At 53.8% G+C, this 22,949-nt stretch overlaps 7 non-coding genes across 7 annotated transcripts; 1 reads left to right on the top strand and 6 right to left on the bottom strand.

Moving 5' to 3' along the window:
* Window positions 1-938: 938 nt before the first annotated feature.
* TRNAY-GUA (transfer RNA tyrosine (anticodon GUA)) lies at window positions 939-1,025 on the bottom strand. The gene is given in 2 exon segments: window positions 939-974; window positions 989-1,025. It is a non-coding gene; the product is annotated as a tRNA-Tyr (tRNA).
* Window positions 1,026-2,860: 1,835 nt separating this feature from the next.
* On the bottom strand, window positions 2,861-2,948 carry TRNAY-GUA (transfer RNA tyrosine (anticodon GUA)). The gene is given in 2 exon segments: window positions 2,861-2,896; window positions 2,912-2,948. It is a non-coding gene; the product is annotated as a tRNA-Tyr (tRNA).
* A 2,828-nt stretch (window positions 2,949-5,776) lies between these two features.
* TRNAY-GUA (transfer RNA tyrosine (anticodon GUA)) lies at window positions 5,777-5,864 on the bottom strand. Its single transcript is given in 2 exon segments — window positions 5,777-5,812; window positions 5,828-5,864. It is a non-coding gene; the product is annotated as a tRNA-Tyr (tRNA).
* Window positions 5,865-12,824: 6,960 nt separating this feature from the next.
* TRNAY-GUA (transfer RNA tyrosine (anticodon GUA)) lies at window positions 12,825-12,910 on the bottom strand. Its single transcript is given in 2 exon segments — window positions 12,825-12,860; window positions 12,874-12,910. It is a non-coding gene; the product is annotated as a tRNA-Tyr (tRNA).
* Window positions 12,911-15,256: 2,346 nt separating this feature from the next.
* TRNAY-GUA (transfer RNA tyrosine (anticodon GUA)) lies at window positions 15,257-15,344 on the top strand. The gene is given in 2 exon segments: window positions 15,257-15,293; window positions 15,309-15,344. It is a non-coding gene; the product is annotated as a tRNA-Tyr (tRNA).
* Window positions 15,345-19,133: 3,789 nt separating this feature from the next.
* Window positions 19,134-19,219, bottom strand: TRNAY-GUA (transfer RNA tyrosine (anticodon GUA)). Its single transcript is given in 2 exon segments — window positions 19,134-19,169; window positions 19,183-19,219. It is a non-coding gene; the product is annotated as a tRNA-Tyr (tRNA).
* Window positions 19,220-20,274: 1,055 nt separating this feature from the next.
* TRNAS-AGA (transfer RNA serine (anticodon AGA)) lies at window positions 20,275-20,360 on the bottom strand. Its single transcript is given in 2 exon segments — window positions 20,275-20,310; window positions 20,324-20,360. It is a non-coding gene; the product is annotated as a tRNA-Ser (tRNA).
* Between the last annotated feature and the right edge of the window lie 2,589 nt (window positions 20,361-22,949).

The following is a 22,949-nucleotide window of genomic DNA, read 5'->3' as shown; positions in this document are numbered from 1 at the left end:
CTGTCGCCCCCCGGCCGCTGTGTCGCCTCTGTGGGCTACATCCTGCGCCGGGCCGACCGGACAAATGCCCGCTGCCGCCCCCGTCGGCTCATCCTGCGCCAGGGTGACCCCGGCACCCCCCGGCCCTGGCCGGCTGGCCTCGGTCACGTGATGCCGGCCGCAGTAGGCTGGTGTAATTGGCCGACAGAGCCGGACGACGTGGCGAGACTGCGAGTTGACAGGAAGCTTCAGTCGGCGGGACCGAGCGGGGACGTGGTGCTGAGCCGGTGCGACGGGAAACTTAGCCGTGGTGGGCGCGCAGGTGCCCCAGCTATCACCAGCCCTTTACGTGCGCACCAGCGGGCCAGCAACAAGACAACAGCATCAGGAGACAGCATGGCACAGGTACGAAATGGCAGGGCATCGAAGAGGCACCACGGAGAAGCATAAGCCAGGAGATGCGGCCTGACCACCTGCCCTGCGTCTCCAAACGCACTTCGCAGAAGGCTCAGTCCACCGCAATTTACTGTCTTGGAAGCTCATCTGGATCAGTGGTACAGTGTAGAGGTATCGCACAGGCATCGATAGGCTGCAGGTTCAAATCCCGTCTGTGTGACGTTTTGAGACGATGTACATGCATCTACACGATGGGCCCTAGTGCCTTTTTTGAAAAGCGGTGGCGAAGGCTATGCAGGGGCACAAGCAAAACACTCGGCCAAATTCAGCTAAATGAATCATGCAGCCAAATAAATCATGCGAGCAGTTCTTTCTGGAGTAGAATTAGTGAAATGTCCTCCGGGCCGGATTTGAACCAGCGACCTATGGATACTTGTGCTTTCCTCTACAGTCCGCCGCTCTACCAACTGAGTATAATGTCCTCCGGGCCGGATTTGAACCACCGAACTATGGATACCTGTGCTTTCCTCTACAGTCCACCGTTCTACCAACTGAGTAAAATGTCCTCCGGGCCGGATTTGAACCAGCGACCTATGGATACCTGTGCTTTCCTCTACAGTCCACCGCTCTACCAACTGAGCTACCAGAGGCTGGCAGTACCTGCACGCTGCCTGAATCCAGGGTGACCGATTTGTCCCGCCCTCCATCTAGCGGGTTCCTTACATGGGCACGGGCCATTTACATCTCGGCGGCGGGCACTCCCCCATGTGACAACCACGTGTGTCAATTACTCGCTAAAGGTCGGCAATACAGCCAATCACCCGCTCGGGGTCTACTGAGGCAGTCAATCACACATCATCGGTCGGCTGGGGGCAGTCGATCACCCGTCAGACTAAGGATGGGGACACCCCACGCTAACCTCCCGTCGACGCACGACCGGGAGACGGAGGTATTATTGTCCAGTCAGGGACCGCTCAGCCACATCACCGGTCAGCCGGCGGACAAAAGCGCTCCACCAAATGATACCGACTTGGACCGACAGCACGAGACGGTCGTTGGCACAAAATTCGTGGCAATCCAGGTTGTCAGGTGACCTGCACCCCTGAGGTGGAACGCTTTCTGAACTAGTCACTTGCCCTCCAAGCGGTTTCCATTAAATGTGATAGGAAAATCGAGGTCACGATGCCGGCGCTACGATCACGATACATCTCGTGTCAGCCCATAGACGCTATCGCGATCTCAACGCACAAACGGACCACGCAGCCATCGTTGCATGAGAACGACATGTACTCAAACGTCCTCCGGGCCCGGATGTTGAACCAGCGACCCTATGGATGCCTGTGCTTTCCTCTACAGTCCACCGCTCTACCAACTGAGCTACCAGAGGCTGGCAATGTGCGCAGGCCGCCTCAACGCGGCCAGGGCAGCCGGCTGGCCCCGCCCTTCATCCGGCGGTTCCCTTTCACGCCGCCATTCGGCGGAGGTCACCCGTCCGGTGAGGGCCACGCCCGGGAAGCCAATCATCCATACGGGGTCGGCGGAGGAAAACTAGTCAACCGTCGGAGGGCGGCTGGGGACAGTCAGATGTCCCTCACGGGAGCGGGGACATCACCACCCAGCGAGGAGCACCACCGCCGTCGCTGGACGGTCAGCCGTCGTCGCCGTTCATCGGCGAATCAGACAGCCCAGAACCCGCTTCACCACGCATCATTACTGTGGTGTAGCTGTCCCACCCTGGGGTGCGAGAGAGCATGCAACTATGGCCAGGTGGGCTCGAGTGAAGGAGAGCGGGTCCAAACCCTGCATGCAAAAGGGCGCGTGGATTCGCACTGCAACATACGTCCGTGCTTTCATCTGCGGTCCACCGCTCTGCGAGAGACTAGGAGTACACGTTCAACGCCCCAATGCTGCCTGAGCTGTATCCCGTTTTGAGATGCAAGGGGTTCGCATCTGATGGCCTTAAAATTGCATTAACTGCACATGCCAGTGCGCTCAACAAAATTGCTTCCACGCGTGGCTGTGTGCTATGTAATGGACGCATCATGCAACTGCACGCTTTACATTCGCTAAAAAGAATGGCACCAAGCCCAGCCATAAGACGCCGGCTACAGAAAGGCTGAATGCATGACCCCCTGCTGGTTGGCACGGCAAGCCAGCGGCCAGGCGCAGGGATTGCGACCTCCGGCGGCTCAACACGGACAGCAGGTAACTGAGCAGGTGCAGGCATCCGTGGGCCGCTGCTTCAAATTCAACTTCGAGGGCATTTGGAGCGTTGACGAAATACTTGACAATGTGGCCAAACGACAGAAAGTCTCACGTGTTCGAGGTTTAACATCGGGATGCGAACACTTAAGTTGTCTCTCAGCACGAGGAACAGCTTCAAACTCTAGAGCTTAGAACAACAATGGCGTCGGTAATTCACGGCACAATCCGTCCACAGATGACTCAGTTTCTTTGAGGTGGCAGAGAAACGCGGATTAAAACGTCCTCCGGGCCGGATTTGAACCAGCGACCTATGGATGCCTGTGCTTTCCCTCTACAGTCCACCGCTCTACCAACTGAGCTACCAGAGGCTGGCATTGTACGCAAGTTGCCTGAAAACGGCCGGCGCGCCCGGGAGGCCCCGCCCTCCAGTCGGTGATACACTTTCACTTCTCACGCAGCGGCCACTCTCAGTTTGTGGCAGCGAGTGCGCCGGCCGGGGACCCCGTCCCCGTCACCGTCCCTCGCCAGTCAGCAGCTGAACACTGGACGCATATCCGGCTAGCCGGACGCTCTCGCCGCACCATCTCCTGACGAGCATTTGTGCTGGAGGGACGACAGTGGGCACGCAGACACAGTGCGAGGGGTGTTGGGGCAGTCCACCGCTCTACCAGCTGAGCTACCAGACGCTGGCAGCAGCTCAATGCAGGCAGCCGGTCAATGGCCCACCGGTCCCACACAGTGTGTCTGCGTGTGTGTGTGGGAGGGGGGGGGGGGAGGCCATACCGCTGTATACCACTACATTGCCCGCGGCCGACGCTCGACACGGAATGGCAAAACACCGAGCCAAAGTTCCCGCCCACAACCCTTGACTAATGCAGGATCTCAGTATTTCCACAGGAAAGAAGTACATCGCTCAAATGCACGTTGTTACGCAAAAATAAACTACAGGAGACCATCGACCGCAGCGTGCCAGGCACAGCTGCAGGGTTGCTTTCCTGTACTGTCGTACACGCTCCAGCTCCGAGACGGACGCCAGGACTTGAATGGGGTCAAATGAGAAGTGGTGAGATGCTGGCATTTCTGCTGAGTGGAGTTTCTACAGATAAATGACTACATGCGGCCAGCCTTTGTGCAGATCAACGTCGATTTCCATCGAAGCACACACAGCCACCGGTCGAGATGGCCAGCGACCATCAACGACATCATCGATCTTCACACACATGCGCTCTCCGCCTACAGTCCACCGTTCGATCAGCTGGGCCACCAAACGGCCAACGGCAGGCAAGAACACAAGACCGCTCACCCTGAGCTTTCAGACATAGACATTCAATGGGTGGGATCGAGTGATAGCTTTCCGAATGCTTTTCTTGCTTGTACCCCGTACCACCAGGATCCAGACGCTCGAGGTAGCGCACTCCTAACGTCTCCGAAGCTGGCACCACGTGTGTGCACCGATGCAGTGTCGAATCCATGAGCGCCGCAGCGCGGCGACTGCATTTTGGCACAGCGCAGCATCGGCCGGATCGACTGCGGCTTACCCCTCAGCCCAACCTCGTCGTGGTGGTGATTTGGTTTTTAAGGGCGCGTCGGCATCGGGGCCATTTTGCGCCCACTCGATGACGGTTATCTACCTTTGCGACGACGCGACAAGTATGTTGTCGACTAATAACAGGTAGTATCACTGGCGTACTTACACTGAGGGGTGAGTGAAAATAACGTCAGAGTCAATGTGCGCTAAAAATGCGAGTATATCTCCAAGTTCACCACATGGGTCTCGACCGCTTAACCGATGAAGGGGCACTGATGGAAAAAATCGTCGTCTCTCCGTCTCAAGGCGCCGGCATGAGACGAGGACATGTTCAAGAGACAACATCCCTACTAGTCAAGTAAAAAGAGTGTGTTGCATATGTATGACCCAACCGAAGCCTACATAGGGCGACTTCCTGGAAGCGGCTTCGGCGATGGGAGGCTTCCCAATCACCCAGTTGGGGCCTGATTTCCCTGAAAGCGTGGAGATGTTGGTCGAACATGTGCTGCCACGTATTACGGACGTATTTGGAAATGACTGACTTCAGATCTCGAGCGGGTACATAAACTGGTATTGGGTTTCTCTCACACGCTGCAGCTTTCGCTGCGGCGTCGGCTTTTTCATTTCCCATCATTCCTATGTGGTTGGGGATCCACATAAATGTGATACGGCAGGAAGTGTTGTCCAGCCATTCCAGTTCCTCCCAAATTGAGCGCGTCAAAAATGAGTGGTCATGCGACATCGCCGTCGGGTCTAATGATAAAAGTGCACTACGTGAGTCAGTCAAAATGACTACATCCCTTTCAGGACGACAAGCAACATACTGAAGCGCTGCTAAAATAGCAAACGGGTCTGAGGAAAAAACTGACATGTGCTGCGAGAGGCATAGACCTACGGTATGGTCACCGCACCGCATATGCGCAACCCGTTCCTGTTGAACCCTTGGACCCATCGGTAAATATTTGTAATGAGTTCGCGTATTGAGATCGGTTCCAACGAATCGGTACCTCGTCTTGAAGCGTGTGGATGCAGTTGCATGCTGTTCGCAGTTGCTCCCGCACGGGATCAGCCGGCCACCAGAGTCGGTTCGGCCTCCATCAATCAATGACCGCTGCGCAACGAGCCAATCAGCCAGAGACAAATGCCATCCCGACAAGGAAGCAACGGCCCGACATACAGGCTCACATCGCACTGCACCGGGATGCACAATGTCACGCCAGTTTATATTGATGGGTCAAACGGGTGAACATGGCAGCCTCAGCTCCGCCCAGTTTGAAATACGGCGCATTCGCTACGGTCATTTCAATCGGACTGCCTGGACTTGCTGCTGCCCTATCCACAAACCGATCCTAGAACCCTGACAGGTGACCAAAGGGTGGACCCCTAGAGCAATGCCTGCTACCAAATGGAAGTGTCTTGGCGAATAAAAGTGAACTGCCCACTGCTAGGTAGACCTCTCGGGTCACGTTCTGGCATTGGATACTTTAATCCAGCCTCTGGTAGCTTAGTTGGCAGAGCGGTGGGCTGTAGAAAGAACAGGCATCCATAGGGCGCTAGTTCCGATTCGGCCCGGAGGACGTTTTGGACTGATGCAGAGTGCGACCTCCAAAAAACTCCACGCGCGACTTGCGGCTCGCGTCCAGGGTATTAACAGACAAATGTAAAACGTCCTCCGGGCCGGATTTGAACCAGCGACCTATGGATGCCTGTGCTTTCCCCCTACAGTCCACCGCTCTACCAACTGAGCTACCAGAGGATGGCATGGACCACCCGATGTCAACACGCGGCCCGAGAAACAACCTCACTAGACGGAGGGTTTTACTTTGAGAATATGAGAACCCCCCCCCCCCCCCGTCCACATCTGAGCCCTCCGCGCGACGGCAGTTGTGACACGGTGGCCACCTCTGCACTTAACTTCGCTACCAAGGTGCTCTCACCACGGCCACTTGCTTCCGGCTACCCGGGTTTTGGCTACGCATAGACTTCGATTCACCGTCGAGCCGAGTCCAGTCGTCAGTCAGGATAGCCAGCAAGGCACAATGCCACCACCGATCTTCAGATGCCTTTGCTCTCTGTCTACAGCATCCTGCTCTATGACCTGGGCTACCAAACGGCGGGCAAGTAAAATGAAATGGACATTCATCTCAATTTTCAACATTCGGATAACCACAGACTACGCCGAATGATCACCTTGTCGATGCTGTAGCTGCCAATAATTGATACCGTCAGTATGTGGCGGCTTGTGTACGAACGCGCCGCGTGTTTCCGCAACCGGTGCCAAGAATGTTCACCAGTACAGTATAACACACACCGAGAACTTCACTGGGGAGACTGCATCTCGGCACAGCAGAGCAACCACCTTTAAACGGCGGCTCATACTACTGCCCGCATCTGCCTTTCAGTCATGTGTACGCTCGCGGGCTGTTGGCAATGCTTGGTGTGGTCTGACATGGGACCGAAGGCGTCAGATATAGGTACATATGTTTTAAAACAGTAAGTTCCCTCGTCACTTTCATCGTCAAGGCAGTTCGATAGGCTTTCATCTGTCGTCGCTACCACGGTGTAAACATTATGACCATTTACTTCGGGCCGACCCCCGACTGGTGCCTATCAAATGGACCCGACGAGGCGTTGCCTGACGACAATGATTTACGATTTTAGGGACCTTGGACATCAAAGGTCGTATTCCACCCCAAAAAGCGGGCGATACAGGGAAACACCCCGAGGAGGCAGCCTGAACAGACGGAATGCTTGAAGGCCCTTTTGGAGTACCACCTTGGTGAGTGGGTGAGACGATACGCGCCCAATGTCGTTCCTCTCCATGTGGTTGGCTTCAAAACAGACTTCGGAGTACCTTGGATAAAAACGCTATGCAGGAGTGCATGCTGACTGCCCCTGGCAGAAACTCCGATGTACGGTATGTCGCTTGCGTCCAGGGCACGAAGAATACGAATGCAAAACGTCCTCCGGGCCGGATTTGAACCAGCGACCTATGGATGCCTGTGCTTTCCCTCTACAGTCCACCGCTCTACCAACTGAGCTACCAGAGGCTGATACGGACAACCCGGTGCCAAAACGCGGCCCGAGCGGCAGCCTCACCACACGCAGGGTTTTACTTTCACACGCCGAGGCCACTCCCACTCGATGGCAGACCGCCTCAGGGGCCTCAGCCGCCGGTCCCTAGTGGAGTCCTTTGACGTCAATGTCCGGATGGCCCGAGCAAATGACTGAATTAAAGGGACTGTTCCATACGCATACGAGGTTTTAAACTGAAATAGCCAACCCGAATACTGAATTAAAGGGATTGTTCCATATGCATACGAGGTTTTAAACTGAAATAGCTAACCCGAATACATCTCGGTGCTGTTCACAATCCTGTCCTTCTAAAGACGTGTCACTCTAATTTTTTAGCTCAGCTATTTGTTAGCAAAACGTATATCGAGGGGAGTATTTCAAGTCAACATGGCATTCATGTCATAACAACGTCTTTCAAATCCACCCATTCTATAAGCGATGAGGCGATCAAGGCCACGAAAAAAACAGTTGTCGAGGCGTTCATATCTGGCGTTCGTGGGCGTGATTTCCAGACGCACACAGATAGGGTGATCCATGTCAGTCCGTCAATTAGCTCTCAATGTTGCGCAATGTATGATGACGTGGTTAAGCCACGACGCATCTAGGGCATTGAGGACTACATTTACTAAACCGAGAACTATTCCGTCTACAGCAGTTCTTTCGCTTAAAAAGTATGCTAATAGTTATCAGTGAGCATATTTCATCATATCTGATGCTCGCTTTAATATCAAATGTGAAACGTTTCCTTTCAAGGTGCAACGCCATAGTAAAACAAAACGGAACTGTGTCGCTGGCGTCACTTCCAACGTCAAGCGAAAGGCCGCATAGGGCAGAGAAGCGGCCCCCCCCCCCCCCCCTGTCGCATCTCAGCCTAACACGCGACTCTCAGCTGTGGCAGGTGGCCACTTGTAAACCAAGCCTCATTGCCAAGGCCACTTGCTTCGGGCTACCTTGGCTTCCAGCTAGCCCCAAGAACCTCCGACTCCTCACTGATGATCAATGGTTGGACCCCATGAGGCAGTGTCTACTACCGAATAGGGGTGATGTCTACTACCGAACAAGGAACAGGGAAATTGAGTATCTAGGCCTCTGGTAGCTCAGTTGGCAGAGCGGTGGACTGTAGAGGGAAAGCACAGGCATCCATAGGTCGCTGGTTCAAATCCGGCCCGGAGGACGTTTTGAACTGACGCGGCGTTTGATGTTGCTGACAGTGTGTTCCATTTTATGTTATCCTTGCGCCATGAATCTTGGCCACAGCTGTAACGTCCAATAACATATGCTGGGATGACTCAACCCCACCTCTCACGGACTCCCCGCGCTTCGGAAGTAGGCGGCGCGACAAACTGAATAGTAGAGGGGTTGCATCGGGAAGTACAGATGAGATCCTCATAATCTCCATCTTGAAAAACTGCGCCAATGAGTGAAGGAGACGTCGCGTCGATACATTGTTGTTCGCACCCGATGGAGGATGACAGCGTCCGTTGCAGATGGCCGCCCGGCCCCACCCAGTCGGTTGACCCCCAACCTATACCACTTTACTGCCTGCAGTCAGCGGCCGAAGCTCGACACGACGTGAACAAGTGCAGATGAAATAGCTTGACCAACAACCTTGGCCATCGTAATGACTCAACATGTCCAAAAGACAGGATTATGCATCCGAAATGCACATTTTCAGGCATTGACGAGGCAGAGAGAATAGCGCCAATATCGGCTGTTGTCATATCCGGCGCCAAGTGACCCCACTGCGTCTTCCATATGTAACAGCCAGGACATGGCTACCAGCACCCATACGACGTGCGTCTATTGTGTGGGGGTCGGAAGAAACATGACTCGATACGCAGCTTCCTTCGAGTAGGGAAAGACTCGAAGACTAGACTAAAGACTAAAGACTAAAGAAAGTACTTATCGTTGAACCACGTCCCGTCATCAGCCGGGATGGCCAGCAAACATTAGGTACATCACGGGTCTGAAAATGTAAGTGCTCTCCGATAGCTTATCAAAAACGTTCTATGTCTCCGCAACTGGTACCACGGATGTTCACCGGCGCAGTAGTACGCATCCCGCACTTCCAAGCGAAGACTGCATCTCGGCACAGCAGAGGAACAGCACGTGGACTGCGGCTTATTCTCTCGCCCATATCAGTCTTTCAGCCATGTGTTCACAAGTGAGCGGGTCACCATGTTAAGGTTGGTCTGGCATACGATCAGGAGGGGCTGGACGTCTGATATACATGCGTTCAAACGGGGCAAGTTGTCTCATTAATGTTCTAATAAGAACAGGTCGATATCCTACGCCGTTGCAGTGAGTTACCCATCGTACAAGAGCTGCCTGGTAAATTTAGCAGCTAGAAATAAACTACTACCGACCAAACGACAGGGAACTGCTAACTTTCTTCCATTTTAAGAAGGGCATCAGCAGTAGACCTTCATAGCACGACGAAACAGGCCAGTACTTCTTGTCGTAACGATGACGTGGCTTAACCAAGTTAGTCTCAAGTTTGGCAAGCCGCATTTCTGACACAAACGATCCACTTAACTCATCCCATTCGGTCAATAAGAGTGACCCACAGTGGTCTTGGCCAATTCTCTATAGAGCCAAAGACGACAGCGATGAAAGGGGCCAGTGACTTCGCAGCACATCGCAGGTGTGTGCTGCGTGTGTTTCAGCAGCGTCATCCCGTCTTGCAGATACGGTGAGCCCCGGCAAAGGCCGAGGTTCGTGGTCCGGTAATTTGGGCTACGGTTGCTCACAGCGTGTCGAACATCTGCCGCTGTCTGCGGGCAGCGAGGTGGTATGGGGTTGGGGCCACCCCCAGTGGGTCGCGCCGGGCGAATGTCTGCAATAGACGCTGTCACCCTCTGTAGCTCAGATGGTAGAGCGGTGGACTGTAGAGGAAAAGTGCAGGCATCCATAGGTCGCTGGTTCAAATCCGGCCCGGAGGACATTTTAAGACATTTAACTTGTCGCACCCGTTATCATAGATACCAGCACAAGCGTGTTAGCATGTGCAGCACCACGGGACACTGTACTGTCTGAGGTAAACCACATCTTGGCTTACAATAATCGGGTGTGAAGAACAACGGAACAGCGTAAGATGTTCCTCAACTTACCGGCGCAGTATTTCAAGAAAGATCTTACGAGCATATGGTCTCTTAAATTGGCCGCTTTAACCCATGCTCGCCTGTACTACTGCATTTGTGGCCCGCCGTCGTCTTCCGAACCACGCGGCGTTCGCGAGAGGTCGGCTCTGGCCGCCCCAACCTAGGCTATTGGTCAGGTGACAGCTTCGGTCAGGATTCAAGGCGCACGAATAACATCGAAATGGACATATCTGTCCAAAACTACCTACACCGGGTCAGTTCAAAACGTCCTCCGGGCCGGATTTGAACCAGCGACCTATGGATGCCCGTGCTTTCCCTCTACAGTCCACCGCTCTACCAACTGAGCTACCAGAGGCCGACGGCGTTCGACAGGCAGCCCGCCTGTGCCCGCCTGGTCCCACCCACCGGGTGTGATACACTTCACATTACTCTTCCCCACAAGAAGCGGCCGACGCTAAACAAGGGATTCGGGGATTCGACACGTGCAGCCGAGGTCTCCCGACCAAAGAACCTGGCCACCGCACTCTTTGACTGCGGATCGACGATGTGGATTTACCATCGTTGTGCGTCCCGTCCTCAGCCGATATAGCTCATGGGCATTTCCGGCATCTTCGATCTCAGGGGCCATTGCTTTCAGTTCCCGGTATCCTGCTCTATCAACTAAGCTTCAAGACTGCCGACGACAGTGAAAGGCACGACATAGCCGCGCACACACAATTGTCAAAATGCAACAGTTGTGAGCTTTGCCGCCGTATTATTCCTAATAAAACCTGTTACCAGCACGGAATGTCCCATGAAAGAACCAGTCGCATGTCGCCGCAGCTGGTCCGACCGAGATACTGATCGGTAGAAAATCACACCTTCGGAGACTGCATCTCGGCACAGCAGACTATCCGCACCATTATTTCCGGCTCATTACATCCGGTAACATTCGATTGGCAATCCCATTTGTGCGCACGTGGGCTCTTCATAGTAGCAAGAGTGGTCTGACATGGGATCGAATTGAGATGGACATAGAAAAGGTGGTGGGAAGAGATCGAATGTGCCGTCACGAGCTTGTCTGCCCATTTCAGCCACTCGCGGGTCGATCATCAGTGTAACACCGTCGCCTCTTCTCCAGCTACATATACTTTCATGTGAATTTATTTCATTTCAACCAACACGCCTCACGCTACCCGGACTGGCTGCTTGGGCTAGCTTCTCGGACTGAGGAAACACGCCAGATCGATATGTTGTTCAGCAAATGTGGCTATTTGAAGAAAAATCATTATTCGGCGTCCCCTGTACAGCAGCATCCTGGCACGGCATGCGCAAAATACACCTAGCATTGGTAGTGTGATACGCCTACCGTCAAGGAGATCCAAGGGCTAAATATCCTCCGGGCCGGATTTGAACCAGCGACCTATGGATGCCTGTACTCTTCCTCTACAGTCCACCGCTCTACCAGCTGAGCTACCAGAGGCTGACAGTACCCGCATAGACAGGTCTGCTGCTGCTGCTGCTGCTACCGGCCCACCGGTTCCACCAACTGGGTGCTGCCCCCACCTTACGCCACCACTCCACTGCCCGTAGCCGCCAGCAGTCGCTAAGTGATATTACGACGCGAAAGCGAAATTCCCTTAGCCAGTGCAATGACTCAGCGTGTCCACAGGAACGGAAGGCCATGCTAAAATGCACAATTTCACGTGAAGACCACGTGGCGGAGCGCAAGCTAATACGTTGCTTTCCACGGGCCACATCGAATTTACTCCGCAGGTATTCCACTGCGAGTATCGCACAAGCCCCCACCACAGCACGGAAACATGCACACGAGAGGCGCGCGTCTCTGATATTTCCCACGGGATGTTACCAGCAAAACGGCCACCCTTTCACGACCCCACCAGCCACCGACGTCTGACTGATCAACGGCGGATGGACCCACGCGGTGGTGCCTCCAGCCAGGTGGGAGTAGCCTCAGCGTGTATCAGTGGACTACCCGCTGCTAATGAGGCCGCTCAGGTCATATTCTAACGCTAAGTGGTCCGCGTCAGCGTCTGGTAGCTCATTTGGTAGGTCGGTGGACAGTGCAGGGAAGCCACAGACATCCATAACTCGCTGGCTCAAATCCGACCCGGAGGGTGTTTTGGATTGATGGGGGTGTCACCATTTCGAATGGCGACCTTTATTCGATACTGTTTGTCTGCCGCTAATACTGACAACGCCGTCCAATCACATCTCTCGGAGTGGCCCAAGCCGAACCATCTGCGAACGCTCCATCCTCGGAAGCCAGCCGGGCGCATAGGAATGGCTGGGAGAGGGAAGCAGCCAGACAATGGCCGACAAACATGCATAATGTCTTGCAGGGTCCTTGCTGAAACACTTCAATGGTGAGTGCCGCTGAGATATTGCACCACAAAGCTGTTCTAAAATCATACCCATCGTTTCCAAAACAGAATTCAGTATATCTTGGTCAGCAACGCCACGTCGCCACGAATACTATCCACACCTGACACATCAGACGAGGGAAGTGGTCAGCAACCAGGAGATACCAGGTTAAAACGTCCTCCGGGCCGGATTTGAACCAGCGACCTATGGATGCCCGTGTTTCCTCTACAGTCCACCGCTCTACCAACTGAGCTACCAGAGGGTGAAAGCACACATTGCAGACAGCCGCTGGCCCACCCACTGGGGGTGGACCTCCACTCCACACCACTTCACTACCCAGTCAGCGGTCGACGCACGAGGTGATCTGAAAAAGCGCAGCCAGAACTAACCCATCAAGACTTTGACCATTCGAAGGGCTCCATAACGTCTCCGAAAGAAAGGATGACGTCACGAAAATGCATACTTTCAGGCAGAGACGAAGCCAATGAAAGACATCATTATCCCTACTAATGACGCCAGGACCCCATTTACTCCATCGCACGTCTTGCACGTGTAACAACCGAGACATGCAAACAAGCACGAATATGGCGTACGTCCATTGTATTCAGGTCGGAAGGAAAATGACTCTACATACGACCGAAATGCACGTGACTGGAGGTAGTGAGGTGGTGTGGAGTTGCCCCCTCCCCCTCCCCAGTGGGTGGGGCCGAGTGAATGTCTGCAATAGACGTTGTCACCCTCTGGTAGCTCAGCTGGTAGAGCGGTGGACTGTAGAGGAAAAGTGCAGGCATCCATAGGTCGCTGGTTCAAATCCGGCCCGGAGGACAGTTTCAGGCATTTAAACTTGTTGAGCCCGTTACCCTGGACGATAGCACAAGTGAGTTATCGCGTGCAGCGCTACGGAACGCCATACTATCCGCAGTCAGCGTCGACGCTCAAGATGCTGTGCAGCCAAGGTTGGTCCGGGCCGAGGGAAACCATCCATTCTGGCTCAAGATAATCGGGTGTGAGAAACAACGGACGGAGTGGCATATCTTTCACTCACCGGCGCAGTATTTCAAAAAAGATATTACAAGCATTTCGTCTCTTAAGATGGGCGGCTTTATCCTATGCTCGCCTGTACCACTGCTTTCTTGCCCGCCGCCATCTTCCGCACCACGCGGCGTCCACGAGAGGCCGGCTCTGGCCACCCCAAGCACAGGCTATTGGTCGGATGACAGTTTCGGTCAGGATTCAAGGGCACACGAATGACATGCAAGTGGGCACATCTGTCCAACACGGCCTACGCCGCTCAGTTCAAAACGTCCTCCGGGCCGGATTTGAACCAGCGACCTATGGATACCTGTGTTTTTCCTCTACAGTCCACCGCTCTACCAACTGAGCTACCAGAGGATGACGTAAAGCACTCAATGTCATAACGCGGCCTAAATGGCCTGACAAACAGCGGGCGGTTCACACAGAAAGGCCGAGGCCGCTCCCACGTGGTTGAAGACACCGCCTCATCGGGCCCACCAGTTCGCCATCACTCAAGTGTGTGTGTGTGGGGGGGGGGGGGGGGGGGGGCTAGTGGAAACAGCAAAAGTCCGGCATGCCCACAGCAAGTGGCTTGTGATGAACACACCCTTGCCAGTGAGGCTAGGTGTAGAGGTGAAGGCTGCGTCACGTCTGAACGTCACGTTGAGGATTCCAATATACAATGAAGCTCTCTTCGACATACCCAGTCGATCGCTTCCCACCGGGTGACCCGAGCCACCAATACAGCAGTGATTGGAAGTGGGTACTGCAAGGTAGTCCACTATCAACTGTCTTTTCCCACAGTGGCTCGCGCTTCTTTGTCTGGCAGCTATTGCCTGCTAAACTCCTCTGGTAGATAACCATTTGGTGCAGACTGTACTGGCGAGGCGATGCACTGAGCTGCGGGGAGGCCGACGGCGCTAGACACGGAGACACGCGGCCAGGCTGTGGGTCCGCCCGGTCCCACCCACTGGGCAAGGAGGGGGGGGTCATTAGCACCACTCTATCGTTCGCAGTCAACGGGCCGACGCGACCGCATATAACCACACACTCAAACGAAATTCCATTCCCATCCCGATCAAAGATCTTAACCTCAAGCCATCCCAAGGACTCAGCGTGGTCATAGCGCGAAAAATGTCGCTGAAATGCGCGACTTCCGTTGAGCACCGACAGGAAAAAAGACACAGGGAAGACATCATTGTCCGCTGGCTGCCAAGTGCGAGCCTCGTGGCAATTTTACCTGAAGTCTGCACATGCCGCACCCACACATGGACACGCGAACTCGACAGCAGGGGTCCTCTCACACGGGTTTGGAATAGACAATGGCTTGACATGCATCCAGCGTTTGACCCGCGGCTACACAAAGTAGATCTATCGCCCGAAGCGTGTCCCGTCATCCGCCGAAATAGCTAGCGTGGATCGATTAAATCATCCATTTTCAGAAGCCTGTGTCCTCAGTCTGGCAACCAGGGGTGAACACCACGAGAAAGTGCCTTACACTACGTGGAAGTGACCTCAGTGTAGATAAAAGGACCGCCCGCTGCTAGTAAGACCACTCGGACCTCGTTTCTGGCATTGAGGTGGTCTGCATCAGCCTCTGGTAGCTCAGTTGGTAGAGCGGTGGACTGTAGAGGAAAGGCACGGGCATCCATAGGTCGCTGGTTCAAATCCGGCCCGGAGGACGTTTTGGACATATGCAGGTGTGAGTCGTTTGTGACAATAATCTTGATTTGACGTTTGTCCAGGTTGAATCCTGACCATGGCTGTCCTATGCAGAATTTCTTCGGTATACCCTTCAAGGCCGGCACTACATCACAGGACACGTCGACCACCCTAGGTTACAAGCTCAGGGCGAGGCCTGTGGCACGTTATGGGGTACGGAGGAAAACAAGCTAAAACGTTCTCCGGGCCGGAATTGAACGAGCGACCTAAAGATACCTGTAGCCTTTCCTCCCCACAGTACACCGCTCCACCACCTGAGCCACCAGAGGCTAGCGGTGTTCGATACAACAGACAATCGGTCAGCGGCCGCCCGATTACATCCAGAACGTTTGGTAAAAAGTCAACGTTAGCATGTCGTCTTTATATTTCAGTGAGGTTGCAATAGTTCTCACCGAAGTATTCCCGTCAAAGGGGGCTCTCACTGGCGCTGTGATCAAAGGATGCGATTAAAACGTTGGATAAACCACAGTTTAACCCACGCAGGGTCGGTCGGAAAAGCATCCGCCGCAGTGCCAAACGAACTACTATAGGCGGGACACAGAGAGTTCATCTGGAGACCGGCCTTGTTTCTATCACTTGAGGGTGGCCCGGCCCCACTTAACATCACTCCACAGCCCACCCGCAGGCAGCCGGCGATGTCACACACCACATGTCAACACGCGCAACATGAAGTATGCCGAGCCAAGACCTTGAGCAGTACTGGGACTTAACGTGTTCAAAACGACATGTATGCAGCAGCGCGTTCACGATTCAACGTCAACAAACACTGAAAATGCACGGTTTTCGGAAGCGTGCAATACCCAAGAGACCTGCATCTCGGCACAGCAGAGCATCCTCCCCATAACTGTGGTTCATTCTCTGTCCCGCGCCTGCCTTTTAATCACATGCGCACGCGTGAACAGCCCACTTTGTTTGATGCGGTCTCACACGGGATCGGATTATATGCATGATATACAGGCATTTACGCATGGTAACTTCTCTCGGTATTTTCCTGGAAGCCGGCCGATGTCCCTGGTTTTTCTAGTGAGTTCATAGTTGAGTCGTTAACTAAAAGTACCGCCTTTTGATCTCAACCGAATTTCATTCCTGTCTTACTTCAATCCACCACGAACGATATACGAACGCAAATCTTCAGCATTACGCGGGAGTAGAGGCTGCGGTATTCTGTTTGCTTTCTGGCAGTGATGTTCACTTTTTTGTAATTCGTGCGCCTGGCCACAGCTGTCACGCATCCAATAACTTGTGCTTAGACGGACCGAGTCGAACTCCCGAGGGCGTTACGTGCATAGGGCGACTACTGACGCACTGTTCTTCACGAATGGTCATTTACCTTCGCCAGTACAACCATGGCACCACCCCTGCTAACCATACCTGACCCTGCAGGTGTAGCCTGAAGGTCGCGTCCAACCCAATGTTTAATGTGCTCCGGGCCAGATTTGAACCAGCGACCTATGGATGCCTGTGCTTTCCCTCTACAGTCCACCGCTCTACCAACTGAGCTACCAGAGGCTGGGCGGCGTTAGACAGGCAGCCGGCCTGCACCCGCCTGGTCCCACTCACCGGGGGTGATGCACTTCACATTACTCTTCCTCTAACAAAAAGTGGCCGACGCTAAACAAGGGATTCAGGGGGTTCGACACGTGCCGCCGAGGTCTCCCGACCAAAAAACCTGGCCACCGCAGGGACACAGCGTAGTCGCGGGACAGAATTATGCCGCTGCAATGTACGCTTTTCGGCTAATATATGGAACATAAGGCCGCGCATACTCGCCACTTGGGTACGCCCGGCCCCGCAGCCGATCCGCTGCAAGTATTGCAATGTCACCATCCGGAACAGAGGGCCAGCACTCGAGCGAGGTTCTTCCGATGCGTGCCGTTACAGCACAGACATAACTCGACCTTCAGTCATCCTTTGACTGCGGATCGACGATGTGGATTTACCATCGTTGAGCGTCCCGTCCCCAGTCAAGACACCGCATGCACATTTCCGGCATCTTCGATCTTCAGAGGCCATCGCTTTCAGTTCCCAGTATCCTGCTCTATCAACTAAGCTTCAAGACTGCCGATGACAGTGAAAAGCGCGGCAGAGCCGCGCACACACAATCGTCAAAATGCCACATTTGTGAACTTTGCCGGCGTCTTATTCCTAACAAAACCTGTCGCCGGCACAGAATGTCCCATGAAAGAACCAGTCGCATGTCTCCGCAGCTAGTCCGACCGATACTGACCGGTACAAAAATCACACCCGTCGGAGACTGCATCTCGGCACAGCAGACTATCCGCACCATTATTTCCGGCTCATTACATCCGGCACATTCGATTGTCAATCCCATTTGTGCGCACGCGGGCTCTTCATAGTAGCAAGAGTGGTCTGACATGGGATCGAATTGAGATGGAACATATAAAAGGTGGTGGGAAGAGATCGAATGTGCCGTCACGAGCTTGTCTGCCCATTTCAGCCACTCGCGGGTCGATCATCAGTGTAACACCGTCGCCTCTTCTCCATCTACATATTCTTTCAATGTGCATTTATTTCATTTCAACCACACGCCTCACGCTACCCGGACTGGCTGCTGAACTAGCTACTCGTACTGAGGAAACACGCCAGATCGATATGTTGTTCAGCGAATGTGGCTATTTGAAGAAAAATCATTATTCGGGCGCGCCCTGTAGAGCAGCATCCTGGCACGGCACGTGCTTAATACACCTGACACTGATAGTGTGATACGCCAACCGTCAAGGAGGTCTAAGGGCTAAGATCCTCCGGGCCGGATTTGAACCAGCGACCTATGGATGCCTGTACTCTTCCTCTACAGTCCATCGCTCTACCACCTGAGCTACCAGAGGCCGACAGTATCCACATAGACAGACGGTCTGCTTACCGGCCCACCGGTTCCACCAAATGGGCCGGTAAGTTGAATTACGGCCCAGTTGGTGGAAAAATAACAACTGCCCCCACCCTTACGCCACCACTCCACCGCCCGTAGCCGCCGGCAGTCGCTAAGCGATGTCAAAACGCGAAAGCGAAATTTCCTTGGCCAGTGCAATAACTCAGTATGTTCAAAGGAACGGAGTGCGATAAAAAATGCACCTTTTTCACGTTAAGACCACGCGGCGGAGGGCAAGTTTATACGTTGCTTTCCACGGACCACATCGTACTTCCTTCGCGGCTATTCCACTGCAAGTATGGCACAAGCCCGCACCACGGCACAGAAACACGCACACGAAAGGTGCACGTCTCCGATATTTCCGAGGGATGTTACTAGAAAGACGGCCAGCCTTTCACGACCCCACCAGCCATCGACGTCTGACTGATCAACAACGGGTGGATCCACGCGGTGATGCCTCCCGCCAAGTGGGAGTAGTCTCAGCGTATGAAAGTGGACTGCCCGCTGCTAATGAGGGCCGCCCAGGCCATATTCTACCGTTCAGTGTGTGACCCAAGCCGATCTGACGCGAAACCTGGGAAGCCGGCCGGGCGCCTAGGAATGGCTGGAAGAGGGAAGCAACCGGGCAATGGCCGACAAAATGTGCATAACGCCTTGCAGAGTCCTTGCTGAAACACTTCAATGGTGAGTGCCGCTGAGATATTGCACCACAAAAGCTGTTCTAAAATCATGCCCTCGTTTCCAAAACAGAATTCAGTATATCTTGGTCAGCAACGCCACGTCGCCACGAATACTATCCACACCTGACACGTCAGACGAGGGAAGTAGCCAGCAACCAGAAGGAGATACACAGGTTAAAACGTCCTCCGGGCCGGATTTGAACCAGCGACCTATGGATGCCCGTGTTTCCTCTACAGTCCACCGCTCTACCAACTGAGCTACCAGAGGGTGAAAGCACCCGTTGCAGACAGCCGCTGGCCCCACCCACTGAGGGTGGACCTCCACTCCACGCCACTTCACTGTCCGCAGTCAGCGGTCGACGCACGAGGTGATCTGAAAAAGCGCAGCCAGAACTAACCCAAGAACTTTGACCATTCGAAGGGCTCCATAACGTCTCCGAAAGAAAGGATGACGCCACCGATATGCATACTTTCAGGCAAGACGAAGCAAAGGAAGACATCATTATCCCTACTAATCATGCCGGGGTCCCATTTACTCCATCGCGCGTCTTGCACATGTAACAACCAAGACATGGAAACCCGTACGAATGCGGCGTACGTCTCTTGTATGCAGGTCGGAAGGAAAATGACTCGACATACGACCGAAATGCACGTGACTGGAGGTAGCGAAGTGGTGTGGAGATGCCCCCCCCCCCCCCCTCCCCCCAGTGGACGGGGCCGAGTGAATGTCTGCAATAGACGCTGTCACCCTCTGGTAGCTCAGTTGGTAGAGCGGTGGACTGTAGAGGAGAGGCGCAGGCATCCATACGTCGCTGGTTCAGATCCGGCCCGGAGGACATTTTAAGCCCTTAATTTGTTTAACCCGTTACCCTGGACGATAGCAGAAGTGAGTAAGCATGTGCAGCGCTACGGAACGCCATACTATCCGCAGTCAGTGGCCGACGCTCGAGATGCTGTGCAAAACCGCAGCCAGCCAGGGCTGGTACTGTCCGAAGGAAGCCATACACTCTGGCTCAAAATAATCGGGTGTAAGGAACAACAGAAAGGAGTCGTTCACTCACCAGCGCAGTATTTAAAAAAAACAACATATTATCAGCATTTCGCGCCTTAAGTTGCCGGCTTTAACCTATGCCCGCCTGCACTACTGCTTTCTTGGCCCGTCGCCATCCTCCGAGGCACGTGGCATTTGCGAGAGGTCGGCCCCAGCAGCACTACCATAGGCTTTTAGTCGGGTGACAGCTTCGGTCAGGATTCAAGGCACACGAATGACAAGCAAATGGGCATATCTGTCCAACACGGCCTACGCTGCGTCAGTTCAAAACGTCCTCCGGGCCGGATTTGAACCAGCGACCTATGGATACCTGTGCTTTTCCTCTAGTCCACCGCTCTACCAACTGAGCTACCAGAGGATGGCGTAAAGCACTCAACGTCAAAACGCGGCCCGAACGGCTTGACTAACAGCGGGCGGTTCACATCTTAAGGCCGAGGCCGCTCCCACGTGGTGGAAGACACCGCCTCATCAGGCCCGCCAGTTCGCCATCAGTCAAGAGCATGTGTGTGTGTGTGGCTCTACCGCTCTACCGCCATATGGGGCCCACCAGTTTGCCATCAGTCAAGAGTATGTGTGTGTGTGTGGCTCTACCGCCCACCGCTCTACCAACTGAGCTACCAGATGCCGACAGTATCCACATAGACAGACGGTCTGTTCACCGGCTCGCCGGTCCCACCAACCTGGGGCCGCTCTCACTTCACCCCACCACTCAACAGCCTGCAGCAACCGACAGTCGTTCAGCGATGTCAACACGCGAAGGCGAAATTCCCTTGGCCAATGCAAGGACTGCGTGTCCACAGGAACGGAGTGCGATGTTTAAATGTAAAATTTCACGTGAAGACCACGTGGCGGAGGGCAAGTTAATCGTTGCTTTCCACGGGCCGCAGCGAAGTTACTCCGCAGCTATTCCGCTGCAAGTCTCGCACAAGCCCCCACCACGCCACGGAAACATGCCCTCGAAGGGACTGGCCTCTTTATGATATTGCCGCGGGGAAATTAGAACTTTCACGACCAGCCTTTCACACAACTCTATCAGCCGCCAGCTCCTGACTGATCAACAACGGGTGGAGCCACGCGGTGGTGCGTTCTGGCGAGTGCGAAACGCCGCAGCGTATAGAAGTAGGACTGCCCGCTGCTAATGAGGCTGCTCAGACCAAATGCTAACAAAGGGTGGTTCATGTCAGCCTCTGGTAGTTCAGATGGAAGAGCGGTGGACTGTAGAGGGAAAGCACAGGCATCCATAGGTCGCTGGTTCAAATATGGCCCGGAGGATGTTCTGGACCCACGCGGTGTAAAATATCCCATGTGCACCATGTGTGAATGTTGACCTTAATTCCGTGTCCTGTCCTGTCGTTAATACTGACAGCAATAATGACATTTGTCGAAATGATCCAAGCCGATATGCTGCGAACGTTCCATCCTTCGGAAGCCACCGGCGCGGCTAGAAAGGGCTGGGAGACGGAAACAGCCAGCCAGGGCCGGCAAAATAGACATGATGCCTGCAAGACCTGTACTGAAACACTTTATTGGTAAGTGCTGATAAGCTGTTGCGGGCCACTGCTTTTCTCAAATCATAAGTTCCTACACATAATTCAGTATATCTTTGTCAGCAACGCCACGTCACCGCGGATACTATCCACACCTAACACTCCAGAGGAGGAGAGTGGCAAGTACCCAGGGAAAGGGTATCAACAAGTTAAAACCTCCTCCGGGCCGGGTTTGAACCAGCGACCTATGGATACCTGTGTTTCCTCTACAGTCCACCGCTCTACCAACTGAACTACCAGAGGGTGAAACAGTATTCTGCAGACAGCCGCCGGGCCCCACCCACTGGAGGTGGACCCCCACTTCATACCACTTCACTGACCGCAGTCAGCGGCCGACGCTTGAGATGATGTGAAAAACCGCAGTCAAAACTATCCGACCGAGAACTTTGACCATTCGAAGGGCTCGATAACGTCTCCGAACGAAAGGATGACGTCACCGAAATGAGCGTTTTCGGGCCAAGACGAAGCACAGAATGATATCATTATCCCTGCTAATCACGCCCGGCCCCAAGTTAATTCATCGCACATCTTGCACATTTAACAGACAAGACATGGAAACCAGCACCCGTACGGCACTCGCCTCTTGAGTGTGTATCGGAAAAAATGACTCGACATACAGCCAGCTTTTGATTACGAATAGGCAAGGTGGATTTACTGCCCAACCACGTCCAGTCGTCAGTCGGGATGACCAACACGTCCGAATGCCGTTTCCGATCTTCAGATGCCTTTGCTCCTTGTCTACAACATCCTGCACTATCAACTGTGTTACCAAACGTCGGACAAGGAAAATCCCATGGGCAATCCCCCTTATTTTTCAACACTGCGCCTTCATGAATCAGGGTGAATAATCGCCTTCCTGATGCCATGACTGCCAATACCCGATAACACCAGTATGTGGCAGGACGTGAAGAACGCGCCACGTGTCTCCGTAACTGGTACCACGAACAGTGACAGATGCAGTACAGCACCCACAACAACTTCACTGGGCAAACTGCATCTCGGCACAGCAGAGCAACCACCCTTAAAGGGAATGCCCCACACCTGAGGATATTTAAGCAAGCAACATGCCTGATGAAAAACACTCCCTTATGACATTTGGTATACTCTTCAGTGGAAAAGACTGCTCGAGATATGACAAGTTCTATGTTAGTTAATACGCTCCTGATTGCGTCAATGTTTGATTGCGTCATCGTACCCTGCATCACACTCATTACGAGGCAAGTGGCGGCCAATATATTTGGAAATCGTGCTCACGAGCGCCAGAGCCAGAGATAAACGACTCGAAGAGTGTAGTCCCATTGGCCTTGGTCGCTGCATGGAGATACGAAATGACACATTTTAAATGATGTTACTATGACATTATGGATGTCTGGATGGCCTTGAAATAGTCGGCACAAAAT

Source organism: Pollicipes pollicipes, unplaced genomic scaffold, assembly GCF_011947565.3.
Source record: "Pollicipes pollicipes isolate AB1234 unplaced genomic scaffold, Ppol_2.1 Scaffold_7253;HRSCAF=8739_pilon_pilon_pilon, whole genome shotgun sequence".
Classification (NCBI taxonomy): domain Eukaryota; kingdom Metazoa; phylum Arthropoda; class Thecostraca; order Pollicipedomorpha; family Pollicipedidae; genus Pollicipes; species Pollicipes pollicipes.
Note: the sequence above shows the minus strand (reverse complement) of the source record. Positions and strands in the feature narration are given on the sequence as shown.